Source organism: Danio aesculapii, chromosome 1 (genome assembly GCF_903798145.1).
Source record: "Danio aesculapii chromosome 1, fDanAes4.1, whole genome shotgun sequence".
NCBI lineage: Eukaryota > Metazoa > Chordata > Actinopteri > Cypriniformes > Danionidae > Danio > Danio aesculapii.
This window is the reverse complement of record NC_079435.1, coordinates 8,663,052-8,688,122: the sequence shown is the minus strand read 5'-3', so window position 1 is coordinate 8,688,122 and position 25,071 is coordinate 8,663,052. Positions and strand designations below refer to the sequence as shown.

The window sequence follows — 25,071 nt, the reverse complement described above, 5'->3', positions numbered from 1 at the left end:
TTCAAACTCATTTTATCAGCATTTAACACTGAATAAAGCCCATGAGGTGTACCTGAGGTGATCATTGTTCACCTGTGAAAAATAGAATCCGTTTCTAAAATGGAAATTTTAGGTGTTGGTTAGGACAAAAACTTTTTTAATATGGAAAATATGCCTTCTATCGCGTGCCGTTACTTTTATTTAGCTCACACTTAAATCGGCCTTTAGGCTCGATAGTCAGGCACACTCATGTCAATCTGGCAACTTGCGCTTGAGTGAACTTGGAGCCGAGAGAAAATGTGTTTTGATCCAGGAGTGCAATACCTAGTTCAAACACTGGGTGTTTTACATAATGCACCTTTAAGGTGAGTGGTTGCATTCAACTTATATGGGCTGAATTTAAACAAATTTAGTCATGTTCAACCTAATTTGTTTGTTTAAATTCAGTCCATATAAATTGTTTGCAACCACTTACCTTAACAATTTTAGCAAATTTATAAATAAATTATATTTTTTAAGTGTATTTTAGTGTTAAAAAATGTTATTTATTCCTGGGATGCAAAGTCTTCAATGTCACATGATTCATCAGAAATCATTTTACTTATATATTTAATATGCTTAATATTTTTGTGGAAAACTTGATAGTTTTACTCCTATATAATTTAGTGTGTCATTATAAAATGAAAGCATGTAAATAATTATATAATTGAAAAATGGGGTATGATCTGGACTGAAATAAATACTATTAATAAGAATAATGCAATATTCTCTATTAATAAATTCCAGAAGTAAACTAAAAGTTATTCAGGTATAAACATTTTCACATACTTTTTAATTACTTTGGACCAATCATTTTTAAGATTCTCTATTAATACTTCGGGGGCGTCATGGTGGCGCAGGCCACGATCGCCTCACAGCAAGAAGGTCGCTGGTTCGAGCCTCGGCTGAGTCAGTTTGTGTTTCAGTGTAGAGTTTGCATGTTCTCCCCGTGTTGGTGTGGGTTTCCTCCGGTGCTCCGGTTTCCCCCACAGTCCAAAGACATGTGGTATAGATATATAGGTTAGGCTAAACTTTCCGTAGTGTATGAGTGTGTATGGGTGGTTCCCAGTGATGGGTTGCAGGTGGAATGGCATCCGCTGTGTAAAACATATGCTGGATAAGTTGGCGGTTCATTCCGCTGTGGCGACCCCTGATTAATAAAGGGACTAAGCCGAAAAGAAAATAAATAAATGAATTAATTAATACTTTGACTACATTAACTATGGTAACAAGCTTTAACAATATTTCGACACCATTTATTCTTCTTATATAATTTTTTATCACAGTTTTTATTTTAAACAGTCATACAAATTTACAAAAGTTAAAATTTTAAGTAAATAAATAAATAAAAAATAAAAAATTATAATAATACAAGAATACTATATAAACTCAAAATGGCCAAAAAATTTATGACAAAATTATAATATCAAATAATGCAGGAATATCATATCTGTCTCATCTATATACTTGAAATGTCCATCAGTTTAACAAAAGAGTCATTTTCTGGACTCTCCGAAAAGTCAGAGAATACTTTCCAAATAGACCAAAATAATTGAATTTTGTTTTTAACTTAAGGCAAGGTGTATCTGAGTATCCACTGAAATACACCAGAACTGTCTTCTTTCCAAGAAAACGCTTCCATCAAACATAAAACTAAAAGCAATCTTTCCTATTTATTACTCTTAATGTTAGTTTGTACATGTACTAACGCATTGCTAAAATCACAAATTCCTTTAGTCAACAGTTCACATGAACAAATAATGAACGAATACATTTTTGCACCAAAATGAAATGCGTAAGTATGTGAAAGAGAGAAAGTGCGTTTTTGTCTATCCCAGCATGCACTAGTGTGTGTCTCCAGGGACTCCTGAAACATTAGTGAGGTAAAGAGAAAGACGTGTAGGAGAAATTGAGCGCAGTTCAGTGCTAAACGTGTTAATGGTTCCCAGCTGCTCTGATGGCAGAACCAGAGGAACTTTTCCAGATTCCAGAACTCTGCATCACTTTTGTTCTCCAACTTACTGTCCTGCTATTCAGCCGAGAAATGCCGGTCGGAGTACTGTAATTAACCTGTAAAAGGTAATTATCGCGACTCGACGCTAATGAGAAAGTGATGAAGCTTTGTTGGCCAGATAAACACTTGCCAAAGCACTTTTTGCGAAACAGTCCCGTACCTAAATCTAAAGTGACTTCACACTTGCAGACTCATTACGCTTTCCACAGAATGATGGAATCGACGTTTAAATACAGGTGCCTAATTTATAGTCATGAATATGTATATCTGAAAGAGAAATTACAGTAAGGTCTTACAGCAAGATTAGTTCTTAAACAAGCTGCCATTTTGAGTTAATGCACACAAAAACCATGTGAAAAGAATTCCCAATTATTGGGCAGGTTAAATCTTGGTGTTTTTACAATTAGAGGCTGTTTTTTTGTTGTTGTTGTTGTTGCATTTTTTACTGTTGTTTATTCCAAACAAAGCAAAAGGAGAAAGGTTTATTATTATTTAGAATCTAAAATGAGTGCAACTGTTTAAATGAGATTCAAGAGAGAAAGTGAAGAGAGGAGGAACTTAAAACATATATGTATATACTACCTGACCAAAGTCTTGTCACATATCCAAGTTTTTGGAATAGCAAATAACAACTCGACTTCTAGTTGATCATCTGGTATCAGAAGTGGCTTATATGAAAGGCAAAGGCCTCTAGATTACACTTATGTTACCAAAATAAAATATGATCATGCCTTGATTTTTAATTATTTAATTAGGACAGTAAGCTCTGAATTTGCTTAGACAAAAGTCTTGTCACTTAACAGGAATAACGTACAAGATAATGGCAAAGAAATAATGGCAAAGAAGGTATTCCTGCAGGACTCCCAGAGTTCATCAAGATTCTTTGGATTCATCTTCAATGCCTCCTCCATCTTACCCCAGACATGCTCAATAATGTTCATGTCTGGTGATTGGGCTGGCCAATCCTGGAGCACCTTGACTTTATTTACTTTCAGGAACTTTGATGTGGAGGCTGAAGTATGAGAAGTGCTATCCTGCTGAAGAATTTGCCCTCTCCTGTGGTTTGTAATGTAATGAGCAGCACAAATGTCTTGATACCTCAGGCTGTTGATGTTGTCATCCACTCGCAGATCTCTCGCACGCCCCCTATACTGAATGTTAACCCCAAACCATCATTTTTCCTTCACCAAACTTGACTGATTTCTATGAGAATCTTGGGTCCATGCAGGTTCCAATAGGTCTTCTGCAGTATTTGTGATGATGAGGATGCAGTTTAACAGATGATTCATCAGAAAATGATCCAAAATGACCAAAGTCTGATGGTTTAAATAATGGTTTTTACTTAAAGTTGCTTAAAGTTTATTTAAGTCTGTTTTTTCCAATTATACTAAGTTTAACCTTTAATTTTTAGTCACTTTGAGTGATGTAAGTCAAGACTAAATTCTTTTTACAGTGTTTTCTGTATTATTGAACAAATATATGGGGTTGGGGTGAGCAATAGAGACTTCAACAACATCAAAATATAATTTCTATAACCTAACGTATGAATTGCAAGGTATTAATAAATGGACAAGGATCAACAACACAACCATAATAAGACAAGCCAGTAAATAATGTGGATATTTGACAACCTCTCTCTATCCTCAGACAAACCCTGCTCTCTCTCTCTCTGTCTCTCTCTCGCCATCTGATTTCACTTATCTTGCAGTTTCTGTCTGAAAGGATACTGATGGCCTAATAATCCCACTTTCCTGCAATTATCTCTTTTTTCCCTCTCATTCCATCTTCAATCCCTCTCTCTCTTTCGTGAGTCCTGATGAAACGAGGGAGGTGTGTGGGATGTTATTTTGACTGTATTCCTGCACTCTCCATGAGGATCCGCAGATTCACGGCCACTAAAATACTAGCCCTCGAAAAAGAACAGCGGATGGAAACTGAGAGGAAGAAAAGGAGGGAAAGCCCGGCATTTCGGGCCGCAGGGTGTGTGTGTGTTTGCTGCCAGCGAGGTGAACGCCACCCAACTAAAACACAAAGCTAAATGGCTAAGCAAATGTTTAGATGTCTGAGCTGCATCTGGTGCTGCGAGCCCAAGGGTTGGACTCTACAGTAGGAGCTGACAACAAATCAAATCACACGCATCAGATCAAATTAAGGAGTACAACCAATCTCTGGCAGCATTGAAGGATGAGTTCGTCCAAATAAAAGAAAGTTCAGTCATTATTTTCTCCGTCCTTGTGTTGTTCCTTTAAAAGTACACTGGTGTTCGAAAATTTGGCATCGGAAATATTTGATTATATACAGTAAGGTTTTAAAAGGAGTTCTAATGTGCTCACCGAGGCCGCATTTCAGTAAATCAGTAATATTGCCAACTATAGACGTGTTCACACCTTCCGCCCCATAGACTTCTGTTTATATGGATGCGAATGCAACAGAGCGGAAATTCAAGGTTGTGCAACAAGTTTCACATGTCGCTGCATTGCAAAGTTAAAGCATGTCAAATCGCATCACATGATTCTCTAAACTGAAATTTTAAATATGGAGTAATCGCTGGCTTTTATAAATGTCTAATCATCTTGTTTAATCCCACCCCTTTTTGCATCGCCGTATGACAGAATTTCGCATGCTCATACTCTAGTGTGGCTGCATATTTTTTGCAAATCGAAATAAATGTTTTCTGCGAGAAGATGCTTTGGAATGTAGTTTATTCCTATGATTAAAAGCTGAATTTTAAGCATCATTACACCAGATTATGAAGTCACGTAATTTGTTTGAATTATTTTTAATGTGCTGATTTGATGCTGAAAAAAAATGATTATTATTACTAAAATCAGTATTTTAAAAAAACGTTTTTTTTTTTCGTCTGCGCCAATAGCCTAGTGGTATTGTGCGCCAACATATAGCACTGACGTGCTCAAGGCGACCCGAGTTCGATTCCCGGCTCAAGGTCCTTTGCTGATCCTTTCCCTCTCTCTGCTCCCAATGCTTTCCTGTCCAAAATCTCTACTGTCCTATCATATTAAAGGTGAAAACCCCCTAAATAAATAACTATAAAAAAAAAAAAAACCTTTTTTCAGGATTGTTCAATGCTATCTCATGTCAATTCGTAACTTTTTGAATTAGCAGCTAATTTGTGTGAATTTGTACAATTTTATTCATACAATTTAGTGTGATTTGCTCCTCCCCTAATGGCGGTTGGGTTTAGGGGCGGAGTTTGGAGCCACGCCTCCTTTAAAAAAAACGTATATTTTTGTGCGACTGAACTATGAATTTGTATGAATCATCCACTAAACTGACAAAAAGTTAAATAGTTACATTTCCTCGTGAGATCAGGCTGGATTGTTTCATTAATATACAGTTTTCAATAAAATTTAGCTGCTTTAATTATTTTATTTAAATTAAATTAAGGTGGCGCAGTGGGTTGCACAATCGCCTCACAGCAAGAAGGTCACTGGTTCGAGCCTCGGCTGGGTCAGTTTGCATGTTCTCCCCATGTTCGCGTGGATTTCCTCTGGGTGCTCTGGTTTTCCCCACAAGTCTAAAGACATGTGGTATTAGTGAATTGGGTAGGTTAAATTGACTGTAGTGTAAGTGTGTGAATGGGAGTGTATGGGTGTTTCCCAATGATGGGTTGCAGCTGGATGGGCATTCGCTGAGTAAAACATATGCTGGATAAATCGATTTTTCAATCCACTGGGCAACAACGCCCAAGGGGCAACATTTTTCCACATGCAAATATTTTGTAGCTTTATACATGTCTTTGCTGTCTTTTCTGGTCCGTATAATGCATTATTGCTTAAATAAAAAAGCTCAGTAACCTTTTGAAGGGTTGTTGTATAACATAAAGGATCTTAAAGGTTAGGTTAGTCAATAGTAAAATGCTCATGTCTGTCATCTTAACACAAATTTGCTTTGAAAAGCCTCAGTTGACATATGAGTGACACAATTAAGAAAATCATTTCCATAATATGGTGCCATCCTTTCAAGTATGGGGGTTCGTCACTGAACCAGTTTATTAGTATATTTTTCCTGGCAACAAAGGCTAAAATGTCAAACAAATCATTGGTGAATTTGTCAGGTGTATTAGTCTACCAGGAGACCTAAAGTTAAAAACAATAGATCCAACTATAGCTGAAATCCAAACATACGACTCATAAAAGTTTTTAAAACAAATAAATCTCAAAAACATGCAACTTTTGACCAATAATTAAATGACTTTTATCGTATGAACATAAAAACACTCAGGCACTTTTCTAAAAATGTTCTTGTTGTGTTTTAAAGCAAAAAAGCCACACAGACTTGAAATGATAAGGATTTTTTTTGAGTGAACTATTCTACAAACTTTCTACTAGTAAAATCAAACAGTATTTGTGACGCTCCGTCCTGCAGAAGTTGTCATGCTCTGGAAAGAGTTGTTTAATGATGTATCTCTGGCAGTGCCTGACATCTGGGCTTGTAGGTGTTTCTGAGGGCGGGAACGGAGCCGGTTCATTTGAGGTTATTGCGCTTTCTCTTGATGCCAGATGATGGACAGCACCTGCACCTCAGCTGTGCTCCACTGGCCCAGAGTCACAGAGATGATGCATCTGTGGCCCATTTCAGGACTCAGCAGATGATCCTCGTCTATTCCTCACGTTCAGCAGCAGACTCAATGCAGGAGGAGCAAGAAATAGAGAAAAAGCACATATAATTGGATAATATATATCACAGTATGTACAATTTGTATTGATTAAAGTATCAGAAAAACACAATAACAGTGTTATACATTGTGCTGACTTATATCAAGATCTGTCATGAAATGATAGGCCAACTGATTTGCTTCTATGTCATCAACCACATGGCGCAGGTGATTGGTTGCTGTGGCCTCATCAGCCAATGAGCTTGCTCCTCAGCGTTTTAAATGCTCAGTGTTGTTCTATGCTGTAAGGTTGCTGTGGGATTTACAGTTCCAGTTCTACCTATGTTTGCAATTGCTGTGTTATATTCTCAGATGGCATGTCTGTGAATATACCATAATAATCAAAGAAGCAGCAGTGGCGTAGCCGATTTATTCCACCAAGACCAAACACATCAATATTTCCATACACATATTCATTACCATACTAAATCTCTCAGAGTCATCATGACAGAAATGTTGCGATTTTAAATGCGAAACTTGAAATAGTGAGACAGAGTGTGTGCTGTGTGTTCATGCTAATGGCATCACACACATCCTGTGCCTTTAAATTTCATACTGTTTCATTGTAAATCCAGAAGGCTAAAAGCAATGGTTTCTTTTTGACGACTAAAATTTATGTTATATAAATCCTTTTATGATTTGTGTGTGTGTGTGTGTATATATATATATATATATATATATATATATATATATATATATATATATATATATATATATATATATACATATATATATATATATATATATATATATATATATATACATACATACAATGAATATATATATATTTATTTATATATATATATATATATATATATATATATATATATATATATATATATATATATATATATATATTAGGGGTTTTCACCTTTATTTTGATATAAGACAGTGGAGATTTCAGACAAGAAAGCATTAGGAGCAGAGAGAGGGCAAGAATCAGCAAAGGACCTCGAGTTGGGAATCTGTGAGCACTTCTGTGCTATACGTCGACGCACAGTACCACTGTTTTTTTGTAGTGTGTTTTGTTGTTCCTACATGGCTGGTTTGTCATGTCATTTAATAAATAAACATTACACTAATACTTCCAGTAGGTAGTGACAACACCCTGTCTGTGTGAGTGATTCATTGAATAATTCATTTAAATGATTCATTTAAAACGGATGATTCGTTTAGAGATGAAGACTTCCTATATATACCGATCATTGAATAAATGAATAAAAGACCCAAACAATTTATCAAAAAATAGATTTGTTTAGGAACGACTTTGTTTGAAATAATTTTTCTTCTTGAAACTCTAAAAACAGACCATATAGAGTCTAAAATGTAGTCCGCTCAATAAAAAGGTCCAGTTTGTTGAATTGTTCAACTGATTTGATACAGTCCGTGCTCTAATATTTAGAAAAAGCATACTCTTGCTTCATAATACTTCATAAATAGGAGTTAGTGTCATTCCAACTGCATTCAAATAGTCTTCATCTTGCAGTCAATGCTTTTGAACACTCAAGAATTTTTTTTGTTTGTTTTGGGCTTCTTCTGTTTTCAGAAGTGAGTGTCAGCTTGCACAATGTTGAAACCAATTATGTTATTATCAAAGCTGATAAATATTGCATGGCTCCACTTGTACGCTATTATGAATTGAGCAATGACTCCTGCATCCCAAACACATCAAATGAGAACTTCGTGGATTTGCTCCTGCGTTTTAAATACGGTTCGTTTATTCATTTTCCTTAGGCTTAGTCCCTTAATTCATCAGGGGTCGCCACAGCAGACTGAACCACCAACTTATCCAGCATGACTTACACAGCGGATGCCCTTCCAGCTGCAACCCAGCACTGGGAAACACCCATACACACTAAAACACACTTATACACTACGGCCAATTTAGTTTATTCAATTCACCTATAGCGGATGTCTTCGGACTGTGAGGGAAATTGGGGGAAACCTATGCCAACACGGGGAGATCATGCAAACTGCACACAGAAATGCCAACTGGCCAAGCCGGGACTCAAACCAGCAACCTTCTTGCTGTAAGGCGACAATGCTAACCACTGAGCCACCGCACCACTTTAAATACGGTTATCACTCCAAAAGTTTTTAGTGTGTACGTGGCCTTTGTTTCTAACTGCAGACTCCCTGCGATTTAACCTCTCTCTCTCTCTCTCTCTCTCTCTCTCTCTCTTCCAACGTTTCCCCTTTTTTCCACATAAAGCTGTTTTTCATAAACTAGCCTGGAATAGCAGTCCCTGAGGCCGAGGCCTGAAACACTAGCTCTCTCTGAGCTTTCTGTGTGTGTGTGTGTGTGTGTGTAGGCTGAAACACTAGACTTTTCTGAGCTCCTGCCAAACAGATGCAGTCACTTGCAGTTCCACGAGAGAAACCTTCATGGCTCTCTTTATTTCTCTGCATCTCGATCCATTCTTCTCAGATCAGCCTTGTATTACCTTTGTCTGCGACGCTTTTTCAGAGAATGAAAGTTCGCTCAGTTACTTCCAAGGCACTGTAAATGTCAGCCGCGTGTGCAAAAAATGATTTAGATGTTCATTGTGGTTGAGTGTTTATGCTAAACCTCCTAAAGTTGCTCGAGTTACTTTATTCTTTATAAAATAAAGCCCAAATTCTGTGTTTACCTGTTAAACATTAGAAATCAGCCGCAGTTATTGCAGATTTTTTTAAATGGAAGTAAAAATGTGTTTCAGGTGCATCTGGCACCATTTGTGGTCAGGAATGTCATGCCAACTGCCAACAATCCCTTAGCAACCGCATAGCAACATCTGTGCTGTTTCCACTCCTTTCTGATCATGGTTTTCATATTTTCATGACTGATATAGTGCTCAGCATATATAAGTACACCCCTCACAAATCTCTTTTATTTAAATATAATTTTAATAGGAAGCTATACAATATTATATTTGTGCATATACATTAGATTAGTACTGAAGTCAAATCTGGAGCTTATCTAACAAAATAACTTGAGATAATGGTCCAAAAACTAGTACACCCAAATGTATATGTTAGAGAAAAATATTAAATACAAATTTTAAAAAGATGAAAAAATCAATAGAAGCAAAAAATTGAAAATTATACTTGAAATTTTGTAGGTTGTCGTTTTTTTTTTTTGCAATATTTTGCAATATTTTGCTTGAATTGCTTGAATTTAATTGTATTATCTTTTATCAATTATCAATTTCTAATTTCTATATGTTTGGTGACTAAAATATTATTTTAATAAATATATCGGTTTAATAAATCTGATTATTAAAATTGTTTTGTTTAAATGCACTAAAATACATTGCCTATATTCACTGGGAAATGGATAAAAATATATTTATATTTTTTAAATGGGCTGTACTTAGTTATGCTGCGCACTGTATGCTATGTTTCAAGATAACATACAGATCTTCATAGTAGGTTAAGTAAACTACAATTAATATTCATACTAACAATGCAAATATTAATACTACACAACACATTGTTTGCAAGCATTTTTATCTTTCTATAGTTAAAACAAGAGGCTTAAATGATCACTTGTGTTTATTTGGTGCCATAACCAGTAGTAAATATAATAAATGACAAGATTAATACAAAATGAAATATTCTAAATATTTACTAAATAAATATAAACTAAATAAATTGTGCTTTAGGCATTTTCTGAGCAGTCTGACTTGATATTGAAGTCGTATATTAGCCATTCTTTAGGCTGATTTGTACCAAAGTCCCTTTAAGGCAAGTCATTTCACTTGGCAGCCATCTTTGAAACACCTCTTGGACATTATGCTCGGGCATTCTGTCTGAATGGGGAAACATCAAATTCGCCAAAACTGTTTGCCAAGCTTATGATTACATTGCATATTTGGAATCACCAATGAAATTAAGCCACAACTGTCTTATATGTTAGTATAAAACAAAATCGCACTGGAAAAGAACGAGATCACGACACCAACCTTATTTATGACCGTTCTACACATTATCAACCTCTGGATAATGCTTTGTAAGATCGTGCTGGTCTTCTGAAGTAATCCACAACTTGGTCTTGATGGCGAATCTCCTCCAGAAATGACAGCGAGTCTTTGTTTACAAGTTTGTGGAAGTTTGAGTAGTTTCTGTCATGTGACATGTACCTCGTGTTCGTTTCATACAGATTACAAAAGCAAAAAACTTTTGTTTTCAAGTAGACTTGCTTCATTTAAAAGTACAGATTTCAAGCTTTATGTGGATATATTTCTTATTTCTGTGAAGCAAGTATTCGCTGAGATTCCAGTGTGTTAATTGACCACAAAACGTCGTAAAAGCACACATCTGGTCCAAGCTTCTCCCTCGGAGAAATGTCAGTCTATAGCGATCGATCATTGGCTCCTGTACTAGTAGGTGGGGTTTTATTCACCATGACCGTTACACTTTTCCCCATTCAAAACTTTACAAGTGACATGTCTTGTGTGTTCTATAGTTTTGTTTGTACTCAACACATCTGCAAGTTGGCTTGAGTGTTTGCAGCAAATATGACATCATCGTGGTAGCTTCGAGTGTGCGTGACCTCAATTCAGCTGGCATTAACCATCCCATTAGATTGTATATATAAAATATAGCCTAAATTGCTAATTTACACAACTGTACTAAATACAAACAGTTTCATGTGTCCATCAAATTTATCACATTATTATTTATCATTTATTTAAGGAGCTCTCTGTGCTGACTTCTTCTTCACCATTGTTTCATCATTATAGTTACTCCAAGTCGCCTCGTTATTACAAATGATAACGATCAAAATATTGTTTTTTTTTAGATGTTAGTATGGGCAGCCTAGTTAGTACCTAGATTGGAAAAATGGCACCGTAAGAGTGGCCACCAGGGCGAGCTCTATCTGCAGTTTGTGTGTGTCCTAATGCCCCAGTATAGTGATGGGGATTCTATAAGACTCTGTACTGTTCAGTGAGCACCGTCTTTCGGATGAGAAGTTAAGCTTGAGATCCTGTCTCACTGTGGTCGTTAAAAATCCCGGGATGTCCTTCAAAAAGAGTAGGGGTGTGTCTGCAGTATTCTGCCCAAATCTCCCCACTGAATTCTGTTAATCATGGCTTACAGTTTATCACTTCCGCCTAAATGGGTCAACAATTTTTTGACGTCACCTCATACTTCAATTTATCATCAAATAAATCTTCCGACCAATCAAATGCTCTCTAGTATCTGACATGTCCCGCCCCCTTCAAAATGCTATTGCTATATATTTGCTTGGGCTCAGCCACTGGCAGAGCCGTGATAAACTGAAATGCTATTGGCTGATTTAAAAAAAGGGGAGGAGCTACTCTGTTCAACAAATAAATTCGAATTACGTCACACATCGAACAGAAATGCACACTTCAAAACACGTCACGGCACCTTTAAACTTAATTAATCCACAAATCTCATGCGTTTTGAAATGCGGCCAGCCTCGTGTCCAGCAGCACTTGAGGAAACACTCCCGGATTAACACCAAGAGGCTGTAGACACTCAGCAGATGATGTTTAGTCTTATGAGGGAACCTCAAGAATCTAGTCGGGACAAACTCCTGCTCAAGCTCCTTATCTCATTTAATAAGATAAGAGGCACACACACACACACACACACACACTGATCTCAGGTCAGCACAGAACAGCTGGTCATTTGACCCGTGTCTGCGCTCCCTCTGCAAGATGTTTGTTGTGTTTGTGTACATTTACAAGCGGATGTTTGCTTGTTTTTAGGAGCGCCGAAGATTCTGGGAAAAGCCTATTGGATGCTCTAATCATGTACTAAGGTTTATTAGTCTGGTAGTGCTTTACTTCTGTAAAGTACAGTGCTTACCAGAAGTTACTACTGAATGTCATATACACTCAACGGCCACTTTATTAGGTACACCTTACTAGTACCGGGTTTGGCCCTCTTTTGAATTCAGAACTGCCTTAATCCTTCATGGCATAGATTCAACAAGGTACTGAAAATATTTCTCAGAGATTTTGCTCCATATTGACATGATAGCATCACACAGTTGCTGCAGATTTGTCGGCTGCACATCCATGATGCGAATCTCTCGTTCTACCACATGCCAAAGATACTCTATTGGATTGACATCTGGTGATTGTGGAGGCCATTTGAGTACAGTGAACTCATTGTCATGTTCAAGAAACCAGTCTGAGATGATTTGGCTTTATGACATGGCATGTTATCCTGCTGGAAGTAGCCATCAGAACATGGGTACACTGTGGTCATAAAGGAATGGACATGGTCAGCAACAATACTCAGGTAGGCTGTGGCGTTTACACGATGCTCAATTGGTACTAATGGACCCAAAGGGTGTCAAGAAAATATCCCCCACACCATTACACCAGCAGTAGCCTGAACCGTGGATATAAGGCAGGATGGATCCATGCTTTCATGTTGTTGATGCCAAATTCTGACCCTACCATCCGAATGTTGAAGCAGAAATCAAGACTCATCAGACCAGGCACTGTTTTCCCAATCTTCTCTTCTCCAATTTTGGTGTGCATCTTTCATCATCTTCATCATTTCAGTGCACCTTCACAAATCTACTTTACAATTGAAGTACAGTGGTTATCAGAGGTATGTCACAGTATTGTAGAAATGTACAATCATGGGAGGAATTGATACAAGAGCAAGAGGAAAATGTTTAAAGAAATACTTACTACAATGCAAAGCCAAGAGTTTCTCCCCTTGTCCAGCTGTCAGTCCTCTTTGACCTCAGATGACCGTCCTGACACACACTCATGACATCACTGAGCATCTGTGCGCACAATACACAAAGGACAGCGAGGGAGGCGGGGTTTGGATCAGTACCTCCATATTTAGTTGAGTTTCCAGCTCTGCGATTGGCCGCAAAATAAAGGAACCCCCGCATTCCACACAGCAGCATGTTAGGTTTCTGGCTGCGTAACCGCGGGTCAAAGTGTATGTGTGTTCATGTATCAGTGTGTGTGTCTGCTGTCTGTTATTCTGTTTGTTCTCCTCCTCTATTAGTTGTCTGTTGGGCCTGTTCTCTTTGTCTGGATGTATGTTGTGTACTCCTCTCTTCTCTTCACTTTCCTTGGCAACAGATCCCGTCTGCCTCCCCCCTCTCCTAATTCTCTCTCCCGGCTTTTTTGGCAGAACCTTCTGTTCCCAGACCTCCTTCAGGCTCTTTTTCTCTTTGTATCACTTTCTTTCTCTTTTCTGTGCCACAAAGTGGCGTTTCTTTACATCACATGATCAGTTCGGTGGATCTCGATGGCACCGTCCAGAAACATTTGAGCGTTTTTAGTAAGAGCAAAAGTTGTGTGGCTTGCATTTTATTCAATTTTTAAGAAATTAATACTTTTCTTAAATTAAAATGCGTTAAATTGAGCTGAAGTATCGCTAGAGACATTCTAAAAGTTTTAGATTTTTAATTAAATGCTTATATTTTTATCTTTTTATTCATCAAACAGTCCAAATCAATCAGTATGACTGTTTCAGCATTGATCATACTTCATTTTTGAATGATTATGTGATACTAAAGTCTGTAGAAAAGTTGAAAATTCAGCTTCACATCACAGAAATCTGTCAAAGTTTGAAGTATAATCTCATAAACTGTTTTTAAAATGGTAACATTTGAAAATATTCCTCTTTTGGCTGGATTTCCAAGCTATAAATTAGGTTAGCATAAAGTAATTCCTTTAAAAACATTCAATAAAAATGGTCGCCTTCAGATTTTTACATGGCACTGTACTTTTAATGATGCTGAAGAAATCAAAATGAAAAATAATGAATAAATGACATATTTTACATATAATCAAACTAGAACCAGAATTATAAATTGCAAGAATATTTTCCTGTTTTCACTATATTATTAAATACATAAATGCAGTCTTGTTAAGGGTAAAACTCTTACCAAAACTCTAAGAATGACTTTTGCTGCTTGTTCAAGCTACTTATTCAAAATGAGCTGAAACAACAAAATTCTTAAGTTGTTTTTTTTTGCCAGAGCTTAATTGTTGTATGTTCACACTTAAATTTGTAAAAAATAATAAACTAACTTAATTTTTTTTATGTTGCCCCAACACATATCCATTGTGTGGAACCCAGCAATTTATTACAATGCAGAAATGTATACAATTTGGAAGTATAGTCTCATAAAAACATGGTAACATTTCTAATTATTACTCATTTGGCTTTATTTTTAAGCATTGTTTTTACACTGCAGAAATGTATATAATTTTGAAGTATCGTCTCATAAAACAGTTTTTAAAACGATATTATTTAAAAATATTCCTCTTATGGCTGGGTTCATAAGTAATGAATTTGGTTAGCAGAAAATAAAAAAGTTCAACCTCAGATTTTTGCGTGGTTCTGCCCTTTTAATGATGCTGAAAAATCAGCTTTGCATCACAGGAATAAGTTACATATTTTACATATATTCAAATTAGAAACTGTGTTTTAAATAGTAAGAATTGTAATTTCTTTCTGTTTTTACTACATCATTAATTACACCATAAAATTCTGAAAGACTTTTGCTGCTTGTTTAAACTACTTGAGGGTTGTTGTTTTTTTGGACAGCTTAATTATGCTGTGATCAAAGGAATACATTTTTTTACATCACAGAAATATATATTTTTACATGTATTCAAATTAGAAACATAAATTATGATTATATTTCACATTTTTCAGTTTTTACTATATTATTAATCACATAAATGGAGTCTTGTTAAGCCTAAAACTCTTACAAAAACTCAAATTATTTTTGCTGCTTGTTCAAACTACTTATTTAAAATGAGCTGAAACAACCCAATTCCTACATTTTCTAGGGGACAACTTAAGTTCAATCCACTTAAAATGGTCAAACCAATTAAGTTACAGACTTGTGAAGAGTATGGTCAAATCTAGACGAGATACAGCTGCGTATACTCACCTAAATAATATAGCATAATTTTTCTGACAGTGTGTTGCAGCAATAATTCATATTTTTATATTACTATAAGGGTTGTGGTTGATGTTAATACAATACAATTTAATAGGTAATTTAATAAATAATATAAATAATTCTTGTTACCTATTGGCTGGAGCTGTATCTCTTTTAGCAACAACTGAAGAGTATGGAATTGTTTTATATATATTTATATATGTATAATAAGCTTGTGTCTGGCATTCATTTTCAAATTATAATACTTAGAACTTGGGGTTTGTTCAGATACAAACACTTTGAAATAGTCGTAACAACCCTGAAAGCTTCACTAAACCCATGCAAAACTATGCATTTCATGTGCAAATGTAAAAGTTTATTATGCAAATTGTTCCGAGGTTAACATAATAGTATGTGTGTGTGTGTGTGTGTGTGTGTGTGTGTGTGTGTGTGTGTGTGTGTGTGTGTGTGTGTACCTGGTATCCTGTGCAGCCCTTCACACACTGAACTATTGTGCAGTCTATTTAACAGTCACATCCTGTCTGGGTCACCGGGTTTTCTGAGGACACACACACAACACACATGGATGCACATCCTGCTGTATCTTGCCAGATTTAGTGTTAGATAGTACATCTAAAGAGCGTTATCAGTGTTTTTATATTGTTTGCATTGCATAAGAGTGTGTTTATGAGATCATTTATTGGCTTTTGTGCTCGTACGCTGTGGTGGAAAGACAAGCGCAGCGATCAAACCGCAAGTGTCAACAAACTTGTGTTTATTTGTATTGACACTGAAGGGTGATGTTTGTTGATGTGAAATTGCACACCTGTGACTGGCCTGAAATGGCCCAAATCACATCACCTGCTGTCTGGAAAGCTCTGGGGCTTTTCGCTGCGCTGTTGACATGCCTGAGTTCATCACTGCGCTGAGGAGACCCCTGCTGGACACACACGCGATATTAGCACAGCCTTAAACGATCTGCTGTTGGAGAGTACAAATAGAGGGGCTTTTATTGGTTTTAAATAAATGAATGAATGAATAATAAATACATTTTCATAAACAGATGAAGTCAAATTATTAGTGATTTTTTTTTTTTTTTTCAAATATTTCTCAACAGTGAGGAATTTTTCACAGTATTTAATATAATATTTTTTCTTCTGAAGAAAGTCTTGTTTGTTTAATTTTGGCTAGAATAAAAGCAGTTTTTTTATTTTTTTAATAACCATTTTAAGGTCAATATTATTGCCCTAACTTGCCTAATTAACCCAGTTAAGCCTTTAAATGTCACTTTAAGCTGAAAACTATTTTGAAAAATATCTTATAAATATCAAGTTTTTAAAAGCCCAAGTCAAAATTATGGACATTTATCTTGTCTGAAGTGTTCCGTGTTGTTTCTAATGAGTTATTACATACATTTCTCATAATATCAAAAATACAGTATATTAATGCATCTGTTACAACAATTTTTATTTGATACATTGTCATAAAAATTGACTAAGGTTTAAATTTTCAGTTTATCAAAAACAAAAATACAATAATAATATAAACTCAAAATAACTTAATAAACTTATCATTTTTTTATTAAATATTATTAATTGTAATTTTATAAAATATTTTTAAACGAATAATAATAGTAGTAAATAATACAGCAATAACATATTAGTCTAATCTCTATACTTATTTTAATGTCCATCAATTCAACAATAGCGTGATTTTACCCATATCAATGCATTATTAGTGCTTGTATAACAACGTAATACTGATTTTTGAACTTTTTATACAACTTTATACAAGGTTGAGGTTGGTTTGGTTTGGTAAGCGCTAAATTGTGGAGCCTACACATTTCTCTATAATGTATTTATTTTATTTAATCTATTGTTCTTATTCTTTCTCATTGACATTTTATTATGTTGTTTCTGACATTCTGTGTATTGTGTATTTATATAGGTTTTTGGTAGGGATGTCCTGATCAGGTTTTTTTTTGCCTCCGAGTCAGAGTCATTTGATTTTGAGTATCTACTGATACCCGATCCGATACTTCTATAATAAATAAAATAAGAATAAAAAAGAGCGAAGAACATTTGGTTTAATTCTCCTTATTTTAACATTCAACAACTCTGTTAACAATCAGAGCACCTCTGTGAGGTAGCTTCAACAATCAAATAATAATTAACATCAATTCTTCACTTTTGGATTTTAGTGCAACAGTTAATATAAAAAAAATCTAATTTTAAAAACAATATAAAAACTGAAACCGTGTGATCTGATCTGGACATCCCTAGTTTTTGGTAAGAAATGTAAATGTAAAATGTAAAAAAAAATGTAAAAATGTAAAATGTAAAAATATTTATTACGCTCACTAAAAGTTGGCATCTTTTACTGAAAAAAAAATAAAAATCTGTACAAACAGTTAGAATTTATTTTCTTTTTTTATAACTTTCTTTATTGTTTTTAAACATTCAAACACAATGACTTACAAATTCTGACCATTTACACAACAATTGATAATAAAAGATACCATATACGAACAATACATAAATGAAATAATAATAGAGAAATACAATAAGTCAATAATAATAATAAAAGAGAAAAGAAAAAGAAAAACAAAAGCTTAAATAAAATAGAAACAAAATACCGACCTTCACTTTTAATCTGAATTGATCTGATCCTGTTCAATTCAAATTACCTGTAGAATTTATCTCTTTAACATAATCCATCAAAGGTTGCCAGATTTGATAGAATTGGTCTTTTTATTATTATTTTAGAGAGAAGTAGGAGCAGTTTTCTGTTTTCATTTGAATAATTTTAACCACTACAGTAGACTAACAAATGGAACAACAATTTGTTCTGTATGAAAGTACAGAGTAAGTATTTTCTACTTGACTATATTACAAAAATATCATTTATTTCTGTGACGTAAAGCTGAATTTACAGCACCGTTACTCATTTTCAGCATCACTTGCATCTTCAGAAATCACGCAGATTTTTAAATAAACATTTGTTTTTGCTATAATAATTATGGAGAATGATTGTGCTGCTTAATGTTTGTACGTAAACTGTGATGCATTTTAAGAAGATTATTTAATCAATTTAAAAAAACTCAAATTTAAACACAATTGGTATCAAAAATAGGCCTGTCACATATATTGTCACAGAAATTGTTGTGATAACAATATTATTGTCATTTTGAAATCATTTTATGCCAAACATATATTAAATAACAGCATAATAATGCAAATAGCCATAAACACTTTTAAATACTTATCATTGTTAAGGTATTTATTTTTTGTAATTTGATGATAAAACAGCTAAATGTCCTATTATATATACTATTAAATGTCCTGTTAGGTAAATGTCTAATTATAAACCTTGACACCGGTGAGGTAGATTGTAAATGTCATTGTAAAATGGCTTTAAAGTTATTTGTGAATTTGTAAATATATATTGCAAAGGCAAAAATTATTTAGATCATCTCCAAGTATTGCACGATAAGTCGATATATTGATTATTGTAACAGGCCTAATCAAAAATATTATAAAAAAACTGACTTTTGAATAAAGGTTTGTAGTTTTCCGTATGCAAATGTAACATAATTATTGATGTTAACAATAAAATAAAATAGAACAAAACACAATAGAATGGAGTAGGAAAATGTAGGATTGAACAGAATAAAACAAAGTAGAATAAATCGAAAAAATCCACACAACAAATTCCGATCCCTTGTTAGGATATTTGCCAAAAGGAAGCCCTATGTTAACAGTGTCCAGAAGCGCCGTCGACTTCTCTGGGCTCTGAGGCTTCTGGGATGGACTATCACACAGTGGGAAGGTATACTGTGGTCAGATAAATCAGTATTTTAGGCGTTTTTTGGGAGAAATGGACGCTGTGTGCTCTGTACCAAAGAAGAAAAAGATAATCCAGACTGTTACCGTAGTAATATGCGTAGTGATTTGAGGAGCACGTTGTGATGATTATTCCGGCTTCTGGATGCTCATCTGTCTCTCAGTCTTTCTATCTGTCTGTCTTTGTGGAGCAGAGTCCTCCTGGGGTTCCTCTGAGCTCTGATGTGCCCAACCAATCAAAAGCTTGTAAAAAGCCCAAATCACCTCTTCTCCAGCCAGTGTGTGTCGCACTGCTGTGAGTGTGTGTGTGAAAGCTATTTATGTCGCCAGTGATGGAGGTGCATGGGTTTATGTGTGAAAGATGCATCTTTAGATTTCTGTTCTCATTTCTCTGGCTGCGTGTGTGCGCGTGTGTGTGTGTGCGTGTGTGTGTGTGTGTGTGTGTGTGTGTGTGTGTGTGTGTGTGTTGGCAGACTCCGGCTGCAGACGGGCACACAGATGGGTGACAGGCTGTGCCGAAACCACTCTCACACACCTGCTCCTCCATACACACACAGACTTACACATGCATACATGGAAAACATACACGCGCACGAATGCACGTTGGACAAACAGCTTGCTTTTATTGAAATAACCTCACAAATGAGTTTACGTGTGCTGAGCTGCTCCCTAAAGCTCTTCAAGTGTAAGTGCAGACAGATGTTCATCTCCACCGACTCCGTACCATCCCAAATCCTGCACGTACACTGTAAAAAACACTCATCTGTGTAAGGTACGGTAAAAAACTGCCAGATGTGGTTATATATATACATATAACATATAAACATACAACCCCAAATCAGGAAATGTTGGGACAGTATGGAAACAAGTAGTAATATCTAAATTTACTTTGACTTGTATTTAATTTCAGACAATACAACAAACATTATACATTAAACATTAATGTGTTCCTCATGATTTTTATTGTTTTGTTTTTCCTAAATAAGCACGTATTCCACTTTGGTTCTTGCATCACATTTCAACATACGTTGGAACAGTAAAGCATTTACCACTTTGTAATAATACCATTCTTTTCACAACACTTAAAAGACATTTAGGGGGTGAAGACACCATGTGAGGAAGTGTTTCAGGTGTAATTTTGTCCCATTCTTCCTGCAAACAAGTCTTAATGTGGGCAACAGTACGGGGTCATCGTTGTTGCATTTTGCTCTTTAAAATTCACCACACATTTTCAATTGGAGACAGGTCGGGCCTGCAGGCAGGCCAGTTCAGTACCTGTATCCTATTCCTCCACAGTCAGGACTAATATGTGCAGAATGGGGTTTTGCATTGTTTTTGGTGAACTATGCATGGATGTCCCTGGAAAAGAAGGCAGCATATTGTGCTCCATAATCACTGTCCTTTTCAGCATTAATGGTGCCATCATAGAAGTGCAAGTTACCTTTGCCAAAGGTTTGCCAAAGTAGTCCTGAGCCCATGATGTGATAACGCTTATAGATGTCGAAGAGGAAATATCCATATGACATTATATATACTGTTTTTATATATATATTTATATATATATATATATATATATATATATTTTTTTTTTTTCTTTTTTTTTTTTTTTTAACTCCCAGGTTTGCAGTTCCCGAATTTTCATTGCCAATCTTAAGCCAATTGTAATGTTTTTTTTTTGGTGCAATTTTGAATTTTCCCAACCATTGCAGAGTCTGGGGGACCAGAGTAAGTGCTCCAGCTTGGCCTCCCCTGGTCCGGAACATTGTTTTTAAACATTTCAATATTTTCTCACACATTTGTTGGCAAACTGGTGATTTTAATTGCGTTTTCCATACTGCCCCAACTTTTTCAAATTTGGCTTGTACATATATTTCCACAACTTGGATATGGCCCACTGATAATAATTGTAAACAATTAATCAATAATAATTGATAATCAATTAATAATTAATAATGATTACAATTAATCATTCATTCATTTTTTTTGGTTTAGTCCCTTTATTAATCTGGGGTCACCACAGAATGAACTGCCAACTTTATCCAGCCCTTCCAGCCGCAACCCATGATTACAATTATGACCAAATTAATTGTGATTATGGTTTTCCCATAATTGAGCAGCCCTACAATAAAAATTATTGATCAACTTTAAATGTAACCTAAAACTAATGTACGAACCTGAGGAGGAAAAGAAGAATCACAATAATGTCAAGTAAAAACTGAAGTGTCATGCAAGGAATTCTGGGAAAGTCAATTTTCGGTTAGTCCCTGTATATATATTAAGGAAACATACTTTAATCAGATTTGTACTGCAGCGTTTCTGCAGCTTTTTTTCTGTTGATTTTTTTTATTTATTTTTTTGTGTATACAAATGTCCTCCAGCTATATTTCTAATGCTGACAGTGAGCTCGGGATGAAAAATAAATAATTAGAGCTGAAAGGAATGATAAGTATTGGCTGATAAATGAGTGCGGAGTGAGAGGGCGGAGGGGATTACGCCGCGTCGGAACACTTTAAGAGCATTATGGATTAAAAAAAGGTCAGAATGTTTAGCAACATAATGCTAAACCTCTTAAGCGAAACCCAACTGCATGCTGATAAACGGGGATGGAGGGGTGGGGGCCAAGAAAAGAGGGCTTTAACATCTGTTTGGGTCCGAGAGAAACATGTTCAAAAGACACAGAGAGAAGAGTGGGTTTTATAGCTGTGGTCTCATATCTCATTATGAATGATAATAAAAAGGACACGTGTGGACAACTAATCGCTGCTAATAGGCAAGATTGATGCAATGTGCGTTTGACAGCTGTTAGTAAATGTGTTGTTTTATCGTTGAGAATTAGACTAGGTTAAGTTTTGGTGTCCTTCATAAATGAATGTCAGTGATTTTGATGGTAAAAGAACTGTAAAAATGCTGCTATTAAAATCTGTACAGTACAATGCAGGAAACTGTAAGTTTCCTTAATATATACAGTACGGTGAATAAGTGTCACTCACTTTCCCAGAATTCCCATAATCACTCATGTACATTGCAATTTAGTGTTTTTGTTTTCATTGTAAAAAATATTTACGACAAAAATTCAAGACAACAAATGTTGTTGTTGCTTTAACTTAATAAAATATAAGCTAATTAGGTTTTAAGGAAATTTAAGTTATACATAGTTCAACTTAATATTATAAGTCAGTTTGATGTAGATTGAAGTTAACAGTGTTTGTGACTAAATTAAGTTGTGCAGATGTTGAAAAAAGTACAAAATAGGGTAATTTACTGTAAAATTTAGAAATTTCTTTTACGCGTTTACTGTATATTTAAGTTAATTGGGTTCCAACTAATTTCCATAAGTTATACAAAGTTCAACTTAATATTTTTAGTAAGTTTGATTGATGTGGATTGAAGTTAACAGTGTGTGTAACAAAGGTAAGTTGTGTAGATGTCAGCACTTCAAAAAAAATAAATAAAATAAATAAAACTGTACAAAATACATTAATTTACTGTAAAATTGAGAAATTTCTCTTAGGTTTTTACCGTATTTTTAATAGTTAAATTCTGGCAACCACAGCTGCCATTTTTTTTTTTGCCATAGATTTTAACATATTTTTTTAAACAAATGGCTTTAATTGACATTTATTATTTTTAATATTGCATATATGTAGTTTGCTTCATTTAGATCAATATTATTGGTTAATAAAAATTCAAAAATATGGACTAACTTAGTCATGAAGTTCTATAAAGTTCTGTTGCAAATAAACATTTCTATGGTCATTTATCAATGTAACAATTTTCCTACTTTAATCCCTTTATAACATTTTTTTTCAAGTTTTAAGAAGTTAATACTTTTATTCAGCATAAATGTATTAAATTGTTTAAAAGTGCAAATTTAGACATTAATGTCATAAAAGCTTTCTATTGTACACAGGTTTATTTTAAATGTTTGATTCCTCAAATAATTAAAATAAATGTTTTTTTTTTCTGCAAAATTATGAGGCAACTGTTCATAATTAATAATTAACATTTTGTAACATAGATAATAAATAATTATCGGACAGAATCTACTGACATTTTTTTCTATCCCTGCCCACTTTTTATAAAATCTGTTTATTTTGGGAGTATAATAACTAAAAACTTAAAACAAAAAAAAAAACCCTTTTATTTAAGGGTTACAATGCAAATCCTATTAGATCCACTTGTTTCATAAACAAAGCAAGTCTCTCATATAATCATCAACAAATAGAAAGAAAAATTCATTCATTTATTCACTTCAGCCTAGTCCCTTATTCATCAGGGGTCACCACAGCGGAATGAACCGCCAACTATTCTGTCATATGTTTTACGCAGCGTATGCCTTTCCAGCCGCAACCCAGTACTGGGAAACACACACTGTCATACAGTACGAACAATTTAGTTTATTCAATTCACCTATAGCGCATATGTTTGGACTGTGAGGGAAACCAGAGCACCCGGAGGAAACCCACATCAGCATGGGGAGAACATCCACACTCCACACAGAAATGCCAACTGACCCAGCCGGGACTCGAATCAGTGACCTTCTTGCTGTGAGGCAACAGTGCTAACCACTGAGCGATTTATTAATTACATTTTATTAAATTTTTTATATTTATATTATTATTATTAAATTAATTTTTTAACATGCGAAAGTACAAATGAAATTTTCGGATTCAGACTGAAATCCTTGCTTTGTTTTTGTCGCTGTAAGTCCCCGTCTCTCGTCCTGTGGTTTTTCCCTCAGTGATGCTGTACGCCATATGAACACACCAACTGTACACACTTCCCAGCCTTGTTCATGATTTGAACCTATGTTTATCCTGTTCTGAACTGTCAAAAACCTCTGAAACACTTTTTCAGATGTCATTCATTTTCTTTTTGGCTTAGTCCCTTTATTAATCTGGTGTCGCCACAGCGGAATGAACCGCCAACTTATCCAGCATATGTTTTTTAAGCAGTGGATGCCCTTCCAGTTGAAACCCATCTCTGGGAAACATCCATACACACTCATACACTATGGACAATTGGGGACTGTGGGGGAAACCGGAGCATCTGGAGGACAGCACTACCTACTGCGCCACCGTGTAACCCGATTAGATTTTTTTTATGACGGACAAAAGTTTCGGAAGCAGTTTATCAATATGGTTGGCATGATGTTAGGTCGAATTAAATTTTTAACGTTCGATAATTATGGAAGAAAATTTTGGATTCTGGGACTTTCGGTTTAGCGTCTGAGGTTGCAAAGTCGGGAGCCCTGCAAACTAATTCCTAAATTTAATAAATACATAGTTACAACGTATTACAAGTTTATTGTCACAGCTGCTAAATTGTACTGTGGACTATGTGATGTCGAAAATTTCAGATCAGTGTGCAATAACCTTCTCATGATGGCCAAAAAAATCTGCAGACTTCTGCGTGCATATATTGCGTGTGTGTCTATGTCATATCATCATGTTACACATACCGATTTTAAATATTAACACACCAGTCAAAGCTTCTGTCAAATTCACAATAATTTCATATGGTATAACCGTCGCTAATGTCGCCAGAAGTCACACGGAGACACATTCGCTGGTGTTTTTTTGTCGCTGTGTGTCCTCGTCTCTCATCCTGTGGTTATTCACTCAGTGATGCTGTA

The 25,071-nt window shown here is 35.2% G+C and overlaps 1 protein-coding gene across 7 annotated transcripts in view; it reads left to right on the top strand.

The window, feature by feature from the left end:
* LOC130224827 (nuclear factor 1 X-type-like) overlaps window positions 1-25,071 on the top strand; it is a 223,034-nt gene that overhangs the window by 143,417 nt on the left and 54,546 nt on the right. The gene's annotated exons all lie outside the window — the stretch shown is intronic.